General features: G+C 42.3%; 1 protein-coding gene across 1 annotated transcript in view; it reads right to left on the reverse strand.

The window, feature by feature from the left end:
- Positions 1–14653, reverse strand: part of LOC120535123 (multiple epidermal growth factor-like domains protein 9) — a 434998-nt gene that overhangs the window by 140608 nt on the left and 279737 nt on the right. The window lies entirely within an intron of this gene.

The following is a 14653-nucleotide window of genomic DNA, read 5'->3' on the forward strand; positions in this document are numbered from 1 at the left end:
TCCATCCCCCCATCGCCGTGGAGCGGCCACAAAGCTCTCCCAGTTCCAGCCTTGATTATCTGGGAGTCAGGTACGTAGAGTTAGTTGTATAGGGAAATAATAGAATGTTATTTGGAACACATGCATGTCATTAGTGTTCAGTTTCTACAATAATCTGTGTAAACACATCGTTAAAACAGAAACGCTTTTCATATTTACATTTCACATTTATAGTACTTGTAAAAAAGTACACAATGTAAATGTAGAGAGGACAGTCCTTGGGTGTGTGGGAACTGTTAACATTTCAATTTGATGATTGCACAGAACTGACCTCTCTGTAGTATTCTTTCCCCTGCATGTCCTGCAGTACAAAAGAAACATCACCATACAGCAACATGTGGAGACTGGCAAGATCGGGGGGAAAAAAAAAACAGGCAGTCACTGATTACAACCACAGGATGGTATGCGAATGAATATGAATAATGTTGCATCTGTGCCACGTTTTCCAAAATGTACTATACAGGTCATAAAATGAATAATTCCAAATATCAGATATACCTATGTCTCAGTTTTTTTTGTCAGTGCAGCTTTGACATCATGGACCATAAGCTGCAAACTAATTCAGCGTAAGCAGGAAAACTCAATAAAGCTGAATAAAAAGATAAATCAAGTGACAATGAGAATTTCCAGTTCCACTGCCTCAAAACACCACATCTACAATTACTCCCAATTTCAAATAAAAACTCGTGATCGTGACTGAGAGAATAAAAGTGATAAAAAAAAGTTAACTTTTACAAGTACTATAAATGTACACCAGCTGTTACAGATGCAAACCAAATGTATGTGTTTATTGTACTGTATAATATTAACAATAAGAGCAGCTCACTCCTCAAAACAGTAAATATACAAGGCAGTCAGGATCAAACCAGGAGACTCTTGATTACAAGTGAGCAGTTCTTACTGCTGAGCCACGGAAGCTGTTGCATCATCCTTGAACCTTTTGTGAGAGTATTTATTTGATCTTTGGACTTCAGGCTTCAAACATTATATTGTTTATATCTACATTTTGTCATTTATTACTAAAATATGAAAAACGTTTCTGTTTTAACAATGTGTTTACACAGATTATTGTAGAAACGGAACACACATGAAATGCATGTGTTCCAAATAATGATCTATTATTTCCCTATACAACTAACTGTAGGTACCTGACTCCCAGATAATCAAGGCTGGAAATGGGAGAATTTTGTGCGTGTCCCGCGGCGGTGAGGGGATGGAACAGTAGGCTGCTTGCTGCTTGTCTTGATCGGCACATTTACAAGACAAAGGATGCTGATGGAGAGGTGCGAAGGGATTTAAGGTGGGCTGGATTTACAAGTTTTTTTCATAGACTGGTAATTCTAGCGTTAACACACAGACCTTAGTGTTTTATTGTATAGCAGATAATGAAGCATACAAGTGCATGTTAAGTAAAAACATACATGTATTACCACTTAGAACTCTTACGTTTGAATATATTTTTTAATATGAGTATTTAAACACTCATTTTTTTATGTAATTTGACATCATTAAATTGTTCCCACTTCAAACCTAACCAGACTGACCCACAACTTTAACGCTGATTGTAAAACCGCTCTGAGCTCATGGCATCATTCACACTAAACGTTCTCTTTAACTTCTTTCCCAAAACTGCAAGCACAGAAATCATGGCATTGCGGTTCAGCAAAAATACAACGTTGCAGACAGCGCGTATATACACAATTCGTTATTCTTCAGGCAGTAAAGGTTCAATCAGATTGATCGCTCGTCTTCTGTTGTTACTAATATCCTCACATTTACTTAAAGAGTAAACTGACACTTTCTATGAAGTCATTAACAGGGTTGGAAGGATCCTGAATGTTTTAACTAAAGACTAAAAGGTATGTAGATGCGTGTTGTTCTGATGAGTTCCTTTCATCCGCTCTTATCTCCTGAAGGGTGCTGCCCATCTCTTATTCTGTTTACTGGGCATACAAATGACCAGCAGAGCTCACAATGTATATGCATAGACCACAATGTTTATCTAAACTCTGCCTATATGTCATATAGCAATGCAATAGTTAAAATGACAGAAATGTATAGTAGCAGACAGAGGGACTTCTTAAGTGTGTGAAGCTCAGTGTCTGCATTGGTCTACATGTGTGTATGTCTGTCTGTCTCTTCTGTGCTAATTACAACATGCAAATTAATTATCCAGTTTCAGTTACCTTGTGCTACCGAGCCCCTGAATGGAAAACAGCAATTTTAGCTTTTTATTTTCTCTCAGAGTCAAGTCTTTTGCTCACTCCCTGAAACCCTGGTGGCAGTTTAAAACACACGGACTGGAGGAATTGGGGCAGGGGTTTTAGGAAGAAGCTCTGTGGCTGGAACATTTGCTATTCACTACACACTTTTGAACAGGTCGTCCCAAGATGTGTATTCTCATTTGAGAATGACTGTCCCCTCGAGACCACAAGATAAGCAAAGCATGCATGCGCACGACGTTACCGGCAACGTTTGTAAAATAACGTGATAATTTTTGCAAAATAATACAATAACAAAATTTTTCAAAGGCAAGAATAAGCTTTAATACAGATATTCATATAGCATCCATCCATTGATTTTCAAAATGCTTATCCAGCATAGGAGTGCAGACAGCTGCCGCCTATCCCAGCAGTAATGGGTATAAGAGAGGACTCCATAACAAGGCAATCATATAGTAGGTTAAGGAATAAAAAAAATATATTGGCCAAACTTCATTTATAATGGAATTCATATTACCATGATTTATGTTAATCTAGCTGAAGTCGCTCCAATTCTTCTGTGTGTTTAATGTTTGACTGTTCAAGCATGTAAATGTAAGGTTTAGCAATTTATTGTTAGTGCATTATAGATGTAAATCTAAACTTGCACTTCTTAAGAGTGCTATATAAAAACAAACAATATGAAATTTACTGTGCAGTAGAAGAAACAAATTGTAAACACCAGAAGTCAAGCTGCCATCCATCCCTTCAACTCTGCAGCAGACTACGCAAAGGTTTGTCACCACAAAATGCTTACAAAAATTAGGTTTAGATGATACAATTGAGGGGCGGCATGGTGGCGCAGTGGGTAGCGCTGCTGCCTCGCAGTTAGGAGAGTTGAGTGGAGTTTGCATGTTCTCCCCGTGTCTGCGTGGGTTTCCTCCGGGCACTCCGGTTTCCTCCCACAGTCCAAAGACATGCAGGTTAGGTGGATTGGCGATTCTAAATTGGCCCTAGTGTGTGCTTGGTGTGTGGGTGTGTTTGTGTGTGTCCTGTGGTGGGTTGGCACCCTGCCCAGGATTGGTTCCTGCCTTGTGCCCTGTGTTGGCTGTGACCCTGTATTCGGATTCAGCGGGTTAGGAAATGGATGGATGGATGATACAATTGAGCGCGCTGCACTTCACAAAGGCCATCTTGTGGTCCTCTTCCAGCGCTTGTGTGTCTGCCAAGGTGTTTCAATGCCACTTTAACAAACCACTTTGGATAAGCAGGCAGACAAAAGATTCTCCCAGAAATTTAGATATGAGGCTCTCTTGTACAGTATGAGCCCCAAAAGGTATGTGCTGAGAGGAACCAAACAAATCATCTACAACATGTTCAAAATAACATCACAAACAGACATTGACTTGTGCATCATAATAATAAAAAAAAAGAAGAAGAAGAGGAAGAAGAAGGGGCTCACTGAGCAAGGAGGAGGGCAACGTCATTATCTTAACAAGCACACAAACAGGCTGCAAGCTTTTTCTACGAAATTACTAGCAACTAGGTTACCATGGAAACGGAGTCTCCCTCTCCGTGGTGGCAATGCTGAAGGTGCAAGCTGGGCTTAGACAAAAAAGGCACTTCTTATATTTAGTATAATTTAAAAAGGGGCCAGCAAATAAAGCAGGGCCAAGGTGCTTCAATGGAGAGCTTTGATTCACACATATATGTAACATCAGTTGAGCTACAAAAATAAATCCTTCATTGATACAATCTCTGTCTGTGTGTAAAAAAAAAAAAAACGTTCAGAATTGCTGTAGCTGAGATTCTCCCCACAATATACTATGGATGTCAGCTAATCAATACATAGCGCCCTGAGCTATTAAGTGCTACAAAACAGCAAGGCATGAAACAAGGGTGTGCCAGTCCACACAAGCAGACAACATTCACACAGTAGACAAGGAGAAAAAAAAAAAACACAAAAGGGAGAAACTGGGATGGAATACACTGCAGTTATAATACAAAAAATAAACCAACAAAGGACCTTCCAGGGGGCTTCTAGCAAACGTGGGTCACTCAGGAATGAATGACATGGGAAAGGAATACAGCACTTGGCCTTAGGAAGTGTCCTTGAGCAACTCTTAAATAAAACCCTGTGATCGGGGGGATTACAGAATAAGGATAAGTGACACAAAATCTGTGTGCCCCCTCTGTGTTCAAAAAGGTAGACATGTATACTCTGGAAAATACATTATAATGACGGGCATTTTGGCACATTTTACTTTATTTGATATTGTAATATGTGTATATTATATGTGAATAGAAGGTAGCTGAAATGCTTGGAGAATAATTGTAACACATCTGTCCAAGGGGTGGTGGGGTGCACTAATGCTCTTTCCAAGTTCCCTGCAGACCTTTCCTGGGAAATCCCACCAGGAGCCACTGCCTTGACTCGGGACACACCAGTTCCTCATGACAGGAACACATTATACAGGTGGCTGCTGTAAACCTTTACAATGCCTCGGGTCTCTTCTTGTCACAATATATATATATAATGTGAGCTTTGCGACCCCGCCTCCTCAACAGTGGGATGCGCCACAAGCCAGCCATTTTGGGTCTCTGGCGCTCACGTTGTTAAAGGGGTGGGGTGGGGGGGATGAACGCACGCTAAGGGGATGCGGACAGATCAGCTGTTGTCTTTCTGCTCCTGCTGCCAAGGATGACATCACTTCCAGTCCCAGCCCTGAGGACGACTTCACTTCCCCTAGACTTCCTATAAAGCCTCACTCCCTTCCACTGGAATTCAGTTCTGTTTTGGACTGAATCTTGCCTTTGACCTTTGTAGCCAGGAACACATTATACGGGTGGTTGCCCCAAACCTTTACAATGTCTCGGGTCTCTCTCTCTATCTATATCTATCTCTTATATACTCAGCAAAAAAAGAAACGTCCCTTTTTCAGGACTGTGTAGTTCAACAATAATGTTTTAAAAATCCAAATAACTTGACAGATCTTCATTGTAAAGGGTTTAAACAATGTTTTCCATGTATGTTCAATTAACCATAATCAATTAATTAACATGCGCCTGTGGAATGGTCGTTAAGACCTTAACAGCTTACAGAAAGTTGGCATTTAAGGTCACAGTTCTAAAAACGCAGGACACTAAAGAGACTTGTCTACCGACTGTGAAAGATGCCCAGGGTCCCTGCTCATCTGTGTGAACGTGCATTAGGCATGCTGCAGGGAGGCATGAGGACTGCTGAATAAATTGCCATGTCCGCACTGTGAGACGCCTAAGACAGCGCTACAGGTATACAGGAAGGACAGCTGATCATCCTCGCAGTGGAAGACCACGTGTAACAACACCTGCACAGGATCGGTACATCCGAATATCATACCTGCGTGACAGGTACAGGATGGCCACAACAACTGCCCGAGTCACACCAGGAACACACAATCCCTCCATCAGTGCTCAGACTGTCCGCAATAGGCTGAGAGAGGCTGGACTGAGGGCTTGTAGGCCTGTTGTAAGGCAGGTCCTTACCAGACATCACCAGCAACAACGCCGCCTATGGGCACAAACCCACCTTCGCTGGACCAGACAGGAGTGGCAAAAAGTGCTCTTCACTGATGAGTCACGGTTTTGTCTCACCAGGGGTGATGGACGGATTCGTGTTTATCGTCGAAGGAATTGAGCACGTCTGGGACCTGTTGGATCACAGGGTGAGGGCTAGGGCCATTCCCCCCAGAAATGTCCAGGAACTTGCAGGTGCCTTGGTGGAACAGTGGGGTAACATCTCACAGCAAGAACTGACAAATCTGGTCCAGTCCATGAGGAGGAGATGCACTGCAGTACTTCAAGCAGCTGGTGGCCACACCAGATACTGACTGGTACTTTATATACATATATATCCATCCTGTATTAGTTGTGTAAGCTCATGCCGTAAAAAGCACAGGGTCCTAGAAACTATTGAAATCTTCAGAAAAAAAGTTGAAATGTAGAGATGTTGTGCTCGCATCGCTTACGCATTAGCAGCTAAACGACTTTGTCTTTCTTCTGAGGTTTCCTTTTCCTGACGTGCTTGCTTCACTTGTGTATCAGCGGTGGGAGGAAAAGTAAAAGGGTTACTGTTTTGTCAATGTGCAGGCCTTGCTTCTGTATTAGCGGCTAAGCGAGTGACTCTTTCTTCGGAGGTTTCGTTTTGCCGATGTGCTGGTCTCACTTGTGTATCCTCGGAGGTGGAGCCCTTAGCCCGACTTCACCTCTCACTTCCGGGCCAGGCAATCAGACACACACACACACACTTCCACATGTAGATGTTTATATACAAGGTATATATACTGTAGATATAAATATATATATATAGGGGCAGCACAGTGGCGCTGCTGCCTCGCAGTAAGGAGACCTGGGTTCGCTTCCCGTGTCCTCCCTTCGTGGAGTTTGCATGTTCTCCCCGTGTCTGCGTGAGTTTCCTCCGGGTGCTCCGGTTTCCTCCCATAGTCCCAAAGACATGCAGGTTAGGTGCATTGGTGATTCTAAATTGTCCCTAGTGTGTGCTTGGTGTGTGGTGTGTGCCCTGTGGTGGGCTGGCACCCTGCCTGGGGTTTGTTTCCTGCCTTGCGCCCTGTGTTGGCTGGGATTGCCACCAACAGACCACAATGACCCTGTAGTTGGGTATATAGTGAGTTGGATAATGGATGGATGGATATATATATATATACACACCGTATATATATCACTGTATCTGGATCACCATCAGTTTCTTGGTCACCTATCTTACCAAGGCCCTTCTCTCCTGATTGCTCAGTTTGGCCAGTTCTAAGACGATGTGGGGTTTTTCCAATATGTATTACATTTGAGAATTATGGAGGACTCTGTGCTCTTGGGAACCTTCAATACTGCTGGAATTTTTTGATCCGTGCCTCAACAAAATCCTTTGTCAAAGGTATGCATGGTTTGATTTTTGCTCAACTGTTGGACCTTCTAGACAGGTGTGTGCCCTTCCTAATTATTTCAAATCAATTAAATTGACCACCGGTAGACACCAAACAAGGTGTAGAAACATCTTAATGATAATCAATAGAATTGGATGCACCTTAGTCAATATTCAATAGTCATAGCAAAGGTTCTGAATACAGATATTTTTAGTTTACATTTTAGTAAACTTGCAAACAAATGCCAAAATCCTTTTTTTATTTTGTCATTCTGGGGTATTGAGCGCTGAAATGGGGAAAAAATGAGTTTAAGTGATTAGTACAAAGCTGCAACATAAGAAAATGTGAAAGAAGTGAAGGTCTGAATACTTTCTGAATCCACAATGAGTGGACTTCCTGTGGTGATGCATGTTAGGGTCCATGGCTGCAGGCAGATTTCTAATAAAAAAATGGGTGCTCAGGTTTGGAGGGGAATAGGAGCGAGTGTTAACATGGTGGAGTGGCTCTGGGGTGTTGATGGGCAGTTGGCTAGTCAGGCATTCACATGCAGAGGTGCGGGCAGCTAATTTCCTGTTTAACACTCTTGGGTCCACGATCCCGGCAGCTGCCCCGATTGGAAGGCAACAAAGGCAGCCTGAGCAGGAGACAAAGGACAGACAAGCGAGGCTGAATTGGGTGTGTAAGTCATTGCTGTGGTAAAAGCAGCCAGTGGTGCCAATGGAGAAGCAAGCAGACGGTGCTCAGACTGGTGGATCATCCCTTTGGTGATCAGTTTGAAGGAGCGACGGTGATCATGATGTAGTTTCCCAGGAATCCTACAGAAGCAAAGAGGACTGTGAGAGAGATGGCAGTTTGGCTATGAGTGTCCCCACAGACACCAAAGATGGCAGTCAGGACGGAAGCCAGAGAGAAGAACTACAACTTTTGGTATCTTCAACCAGCTGAAAGACCTGCTGGGAAAGCTGGGGAGATGGAAGGAGGAAGATACCCTTCTTTATTAAGAAGATGGCCCTTTATTTATGGCTGGACACTGGCAAAAATACAAGCAAAATGCACTTGATTTGCACCTACTCTTGCCTGTTATGTATCCTCATTGCTTTTTCAAGAAGTACAGCAGCTACAGCCAGCCTGGACCGCCACCCAGCAGCTCTTCTTCCTTAGGAGGCTGCATTCTTCTAATGTGTGTAGTGACATCCTTCACATCTTGTACAACTATGTGATGGCCAGTGTGTCATGTGCTGGGCTGGCAACATCACTTCAAGAGAAGCCCACCAAGTCAACAAACTAATTAAGAGGTCAGGCTCAGTTATAGGATACACTCTGGACCCCCTGGCGGTTGTTGCAAAAGGAGGGAGTTAAAACAAAACCGAGTGTCTTTATGAACAACGCTGCACATCCTCTCTCTGACACACAAACACTGAGGACTTTCAGACAAAGAATCATTCAGCAGAAGTGGGTCAAGAGATGTGACTGGGGGCTTCTGTATACTAAAAGGCAATATGCCTAAAAAATGCCACACTGGGTCTGGGACTACCAAGTCAGAAGTTGTTCCTTTCTTTCTTTTGAAGTTATTTTTCCTGTTAGTCATGCTGGTGTGTGTTTAGACCTTAGTGTGTTTTGTGTATTTACAGTATATTTAATTAGTTAGATATTTATGCATTTATTTAATTAACAAGCTTCTGTAAAAAGCCAAATCCCAAAGGGGACAAATAAAGTTCTATCTATCTCTCTCTCTCATATCTATCTATCTATTATATAGTGTCTTCCATATCTATCTATCCATCCATCCATCCATTATCCAACCCGCTATATCCTAACTACAGGGTCACAGGGGTTTGCTGGAGCGAATCCCAGCCAACACAGGGCGCAAGGCAGGAAACAAACCCCGGAAAGGGTGCCAGCCCACTGCAGCTATCTATCTATCTATCTATCTTCCTGATAAAACTTAACAAATTAATACAGTTTCCAAAAATTCAAAATGAGCAAATACACTAAATTTCTAAACTGGAAAACTACGAATGCAAGATTAAACATCAGAAATTTCAACAAAAAGAAATCAAATCTGTTACAACAACAACAACATTTATTTCTATAGAACATTTTCATACAAATGATGTAGCTCAAAGTGCTTTAAAACACCAGATGGCTGGAGAAAAATAAAACAAAATCTGCAGGGGTTCCAAGGCCATGAGACTGCCCAGGCCCCACTAGGCATTCTACCCAACATAAATTACCTCAATCAGTCCTCATGGTTTTCAGGCTTCTATCTATCTATCTATCTATCTATCTATCGCTATCTTAAAGTCTCTCTATTGTATCTTTTTATATTTGTCTCGTGTGGTGTTATTCTTATCTCTCTATTGTATATTTCATGTTTGGTTACTATAATTTGATTTTCATATGTGTATATCATAGCATGCCTTTTACATATATACTAGCAAAATACCCGCGCTTCGCAGCGGCGAAGTACTGCCTTCAAATTTTTATTAAGAAGAAAATTAAACCTTTTTAAACTGTGGGAGAATATGCCAATAATTATTTGTTAAGGATCTCTTTGTATACCACATTGTGTGTTTGGCCCTCCGGTTGTAATATGACCAAGCTGTGCGCTGAGCTTACTCTTGAGCATGTAACGTACAGTTGGCTATGTGAACAGTAATCGTGTCTCAAATCTCACAGCTTGGATTGCTGCTGTCATAATCGGTTTGAGTTTCATGGTTTGTTTCAATTACGACAGTATTTGTAGGACTTGTGTTGAAGTGACATTCGGCATTTGTCAAGCGTTGTAAGCATACAACTGGTTTCATCGATAAAATCACATCCAGCTTTTGAGAGTTTAAACATTCATAAACATCAAAGTGTCCACTACTAAAATCGTCACCTGTGAATCTAAGATGTTTAAGAAGCATTGGTGGTTGTCCAAAGGTGTAAAATATTTGGCCATTTCGGTACACTTGAAAGCGACAACCGAACAATTCAGAGGCAGCCATCAACTCACATGCAGAACCATAGGTGAAGGGCTTAAGCATTTCACTCTTCTAGTGCTCCTGTGTAGTCTAATTATCTCCTGTACCGTCATCAGTCCACACCTTGAACCTGTCCCAGTCATTCAATACATAAGACACAATGTTCCTCCGGATATCAAGAGTGAGCCTGATATGGCCGTGCAATATGTAACACAGAGAATGGAAAAGGCAGGTGCCATCTCTGGGTATGGAAACCACTCGGTAAGTGAGTTCTTTGATCGATGGTCATCACCTCGATAGACATGTTAATGGGGGTACGGTTGGAACGATAAAGGAAATGGGTACCTGAACAATGTAAAGTAAGTCTAAAATACCTAAACAATAACTATAATCGTAATAAATGAACAATAAAACAGCGGAGAAGCCGTGGATTAAATAAAAAGGCTGTAGTTATCAGCAGGGAGACGTGAATCCTGTGGCGAAGCAAGGAAGGGAATGTAGAGACTGGAGCGACGGACGGCCTTATATAGGCAGGCAGCCAACAACGTGGGAGGCGTTGGGATGGGGGACCCAAGCCGCCTTACACGGTGACCGAGCTGCAGGCTATGGACGTATATATGTATGTAAGTAGGATTCAGTTAGCGTTGGGAACCTGCGTACCAAATTTCTTGAAGATGGGCCCATAAGTAACAAAGACCGTTAAAAAGTTCAATATGGCGGCCGACAGTGGCATCATACCACCGAAATAAGTATGTACATTGGTTTCAGTTAGCGCAGGGAAGCCGCCTACCAAATTTGAAACCTGCTTAACTTTTGAAGATGGGGCCATGAATAAGAAAGTTCAACATGGCGGACGTTGTTGACCATTATGTGTAGAATTTCAAAATGAAACCTGCTTAACTTTTGTAAGTAAGCTGTAAGGAATGAGCCTGCCAAATTTCAGCCTTCTACCTACACGGGAAGTTGGAGAATTAGTGATGAGTCCATCTGTTTTTTGGTCTGTCTATCTATCCGTTTTGACTAGGAGTTTCCTCCAAGACAAGATAGGAATGAGGCCTTCTAAAACAAGTCAAGCCGCAGGTCAAAATCCTACTTGGTCTGCCCAGCTCACCTGACTTCAGCCAGGCCCCTAACGCTACATGGTGGCTTAAGCTGGGGCAGGGCCCAAAATGGGGAACTGGCAATACAAAAATAAATGTCACCTAAAATATAAGAAAAGCTCCACCAGAGAAGGAATAACCATAAAAACCTGGCTTGTGCTAAAGGGCAGACGAAGAATCCTTTACATGTCAAGAATGTATTTTGTAAATATGAGAAAAATGCAAAGACTACTGCAGCTTAGACAACATTCAAAACATATAAAACAGATGAAATCTGCCCAAAGTGTGAGGTGCAATCACTAAGGAGAGATCAGGATCTCTTTAACACTAATGCTGGTCCTCCTGGCACAGTGTCAGGGGTTCAGTAATATGCAGTAATCCTCAATGGCTAACCATGCAACTCTGAGCAGATACACACATGAACACCACAAGGCCATTGAGGATGGGTAAGACAAAGCTGGCAAATTCTGGCCTTTTTCAAGAAGTGTTCACTGGAAGGAAGGCAAAAGTAGGTCATGGCCATTTAGATCGTCTTACGTAGATCATTTCATCTTTCACAGGGTACTTCAAGACAGGGGACAAGCAATAAAAACGTCCATCATACATATGACAGAAACTCCACACAAAGCTGTAGAAGATGGAACAGAGCCATGAATGCACAAGGTTGGGATGTATGAATCCCTGGTGAAAATGAAAGTAAAAGCATGCCAAGTATTTAGCTGTAGTGTCTTTTATTAATTTTGGAATGATGGAGATACTACTAGAGAAGAAACAAAAATCGGATGCTGCTGCCCATTTATCTTTCACTGTCGATTGTTCTCAGATTAAAACGTGTAAAGGGGAATGGGAACTGTTCGTTTCTGTGTCTGCCAGGTCGCGGTTTGTCAGGCTTGTCACTTCCTGCTCCAAGTGCTGTGCAGATGGATGGCATAGAAATGAAAAGTGCTTTCACTTCCACATGTGTCCTTGGAGAAAGCTACAGCATCTGAATGACAGGATCTCAAGTGGAAACAACTTACTTTACTCTGCATCTGTTGCTGCCAACAGTTTCTTTAGGATGCAAATATGAATAATCTGACGATTAAATAAGATGCGATTTTCTGGGTAACCTGTGTCCATATCCTGTGCTGTACCCTCTGTAAAATAGATAAAATGTTAATGCAATTACACTGTGTACTGAGCACTATTATTTGAAACGCTGGAATTTTTTAGTTATCTTGGTTCAGCATTGGAAGAACTGGAATAGCAAAGTTATTCATAGTAATGTGAGCAAATGGAAATACATAATAATAAAATTACACCACAGTATATAACTTGAAATCGAGTTCAGTCTCAGTCTTTGAATGAATCATCTCAGTGTAAAAGATCCCACAAACAACGGCCTAATCGGGCAATGAGTCAAACAGTTGTTTAAACAGACAAATGATTTGGAATGTCAAGATGATCAATACATACAAAATATCAAGGGCCGCGTCCATCTGTCACATGACTACTCACGTATCACAGGGGCTACAACATTAAGCTTATGACGCGATACACACTGAGTGAAGCAAAACATTGTGGTGTTATTGAGGTTTAAAATACTTGAGAGACATGGTAGAAAGGAAAAGAAGGGCAGCAACATTTGCTGAGCATTAAGCACATTGTTGAGGCCTCTCATAGGAAGAAGAAGAAGAAGAAGAATAGGAAGAACAGCAATTATCTGCCGAGCATCAAGCAATGCACTGTTTCTGAAGTACCGGGTTACAAGTTACTATTGTTTATAATGGTACTGAGTTACGCTTGTGCTCAATTCACCATGGAAGGAACCACCATCCCCACTCACCTCTCCATCCCCATCAGTTCTGGGGTCATACTCGATACACCATTTGAATGATAACTGATAAAAGGTTTGGGATGGGAGGTCCCCGTTTGGACTTCCATAGATCACACAGAAGATTTGGTACATGTAAACTAAAGAATTGTACCTCACAGATGATTGGTCACAACATTGCACTCCTAAAACATGCAAAAACTATATATATATATATATATATATATATATATATATATATATATATATATATATATACACTCACCTAAAGGATTATTAGGAACACCTGTTCAATTTCTCATTAATGCAATTATCTAATCAACCAATCACATGGCAGTTGCTTCAATGCATTTAGGGTGTGGTCCTGGTCAAGACAATCTCCTGAACTCCAAACTGAATGTCAGAATGGGAAAGAAAGGTGATTTAAGCAATTTTGAGCGTGGCATGGTTGTTGGTGCCAGATGGGCCAGTCTGAGTATTTCACAATCTGCTCAGTTACTGGGATTTTCACGCACAACCATTTCTAGGGTATACAAAGAATGGTGTGAAAAAATAAAAACATCCAGTATGCGGCAGTCCTGTGAGCGAAAATGCCTTGTTGATGCTAGAGGTCAGAGGAGAATGGGCCGACTGATTCAAGCTGATAGAAGAGCAACTTTGACTGAAATAACCACTCGTTACAACCGAGGTATGCAGCAAAGCATTTGTGAAGCCACAACACGCACAACCTTGAGGCGGATGGGCTACAACAGCAGAAGACCCCACCGGTACCACTCATCTCCACTACAAATAGGAAAAAGAGGCTACAATTTGCACAAGCTCACCAAAATTGGACAGATGAAGACTGGAAAAATGTTGCCTGGTCTGATGAGTCTCGATTTCTGTTGAGACATTCAAATGGTAGTCAGAATTTGGCGTAAACAGAATGAGAACATGGATCCATCATGCCTTGTTACCACTGTGCAGGCTGGTGGTGGTGGTGTAATGGTGTGGGGGATGTTTTCTTGGCACACTTTAGGCCTCTTAGTGCCAATTGTGCATCGTTTAAATGCCACGGGCTACCTGAGCATTGTTTCTGACCATGTCCATCCCTTCACGACCACCATGTACCCATCCTCTGATGGCTACTTCCAGCAGGATAATGCACCATGTCACAAAGCTCGAATCATTTCAAATTGGTTTCTTGAACATGACAATGAGTTCACTGTACTAAAATGGCCCCACAGTCACCAGCTCTCAACCCAATAGAGCATCTTTGGGATGTGGTGGAACGGGAGCTTCGTGCCCTGGATGTGCATCCCACAAATCTCCATCAACTGCAAGATGCTATCCTATCAATATGGGCCAACATTTCTATAGAATGCTTTCAGCACCTTGTTGAATCAATGCCACGTAGAATTAAGGCAGTTCTGTATATATATTGTGACGGACAGCCGGGTCCCATGCCCGGCCGGGACGCCTCTGCCGCATACGTCCCGGGGGAGCCATCATGGACATTGCAATACCTTCCCCGGGGCGTTTGGGGGCAGTCTCCCTGGCAGTGGATTCCTCCTCAATCTCCCCTGTGGCTCCATGGGACATGGAGTCCACCACAGCAGCCCGTTGGGAGATGGGGTGG

This window comes from Polypterus senegalus, chromosome 9, assembly GCF_016835505.1.
Source record: "Polypterus senegalus isolate Bchr_013 chromosome 9, ASM1683550v1, whole genome shotgun sequence".
NCBI classification, from domain to species: domain Eukaryota; kingdom Metazoa; phylum Chordata; class Cladistia; order Polypteriformes; family Polypteridae; genus Polypterus; species Polypterus senegalus.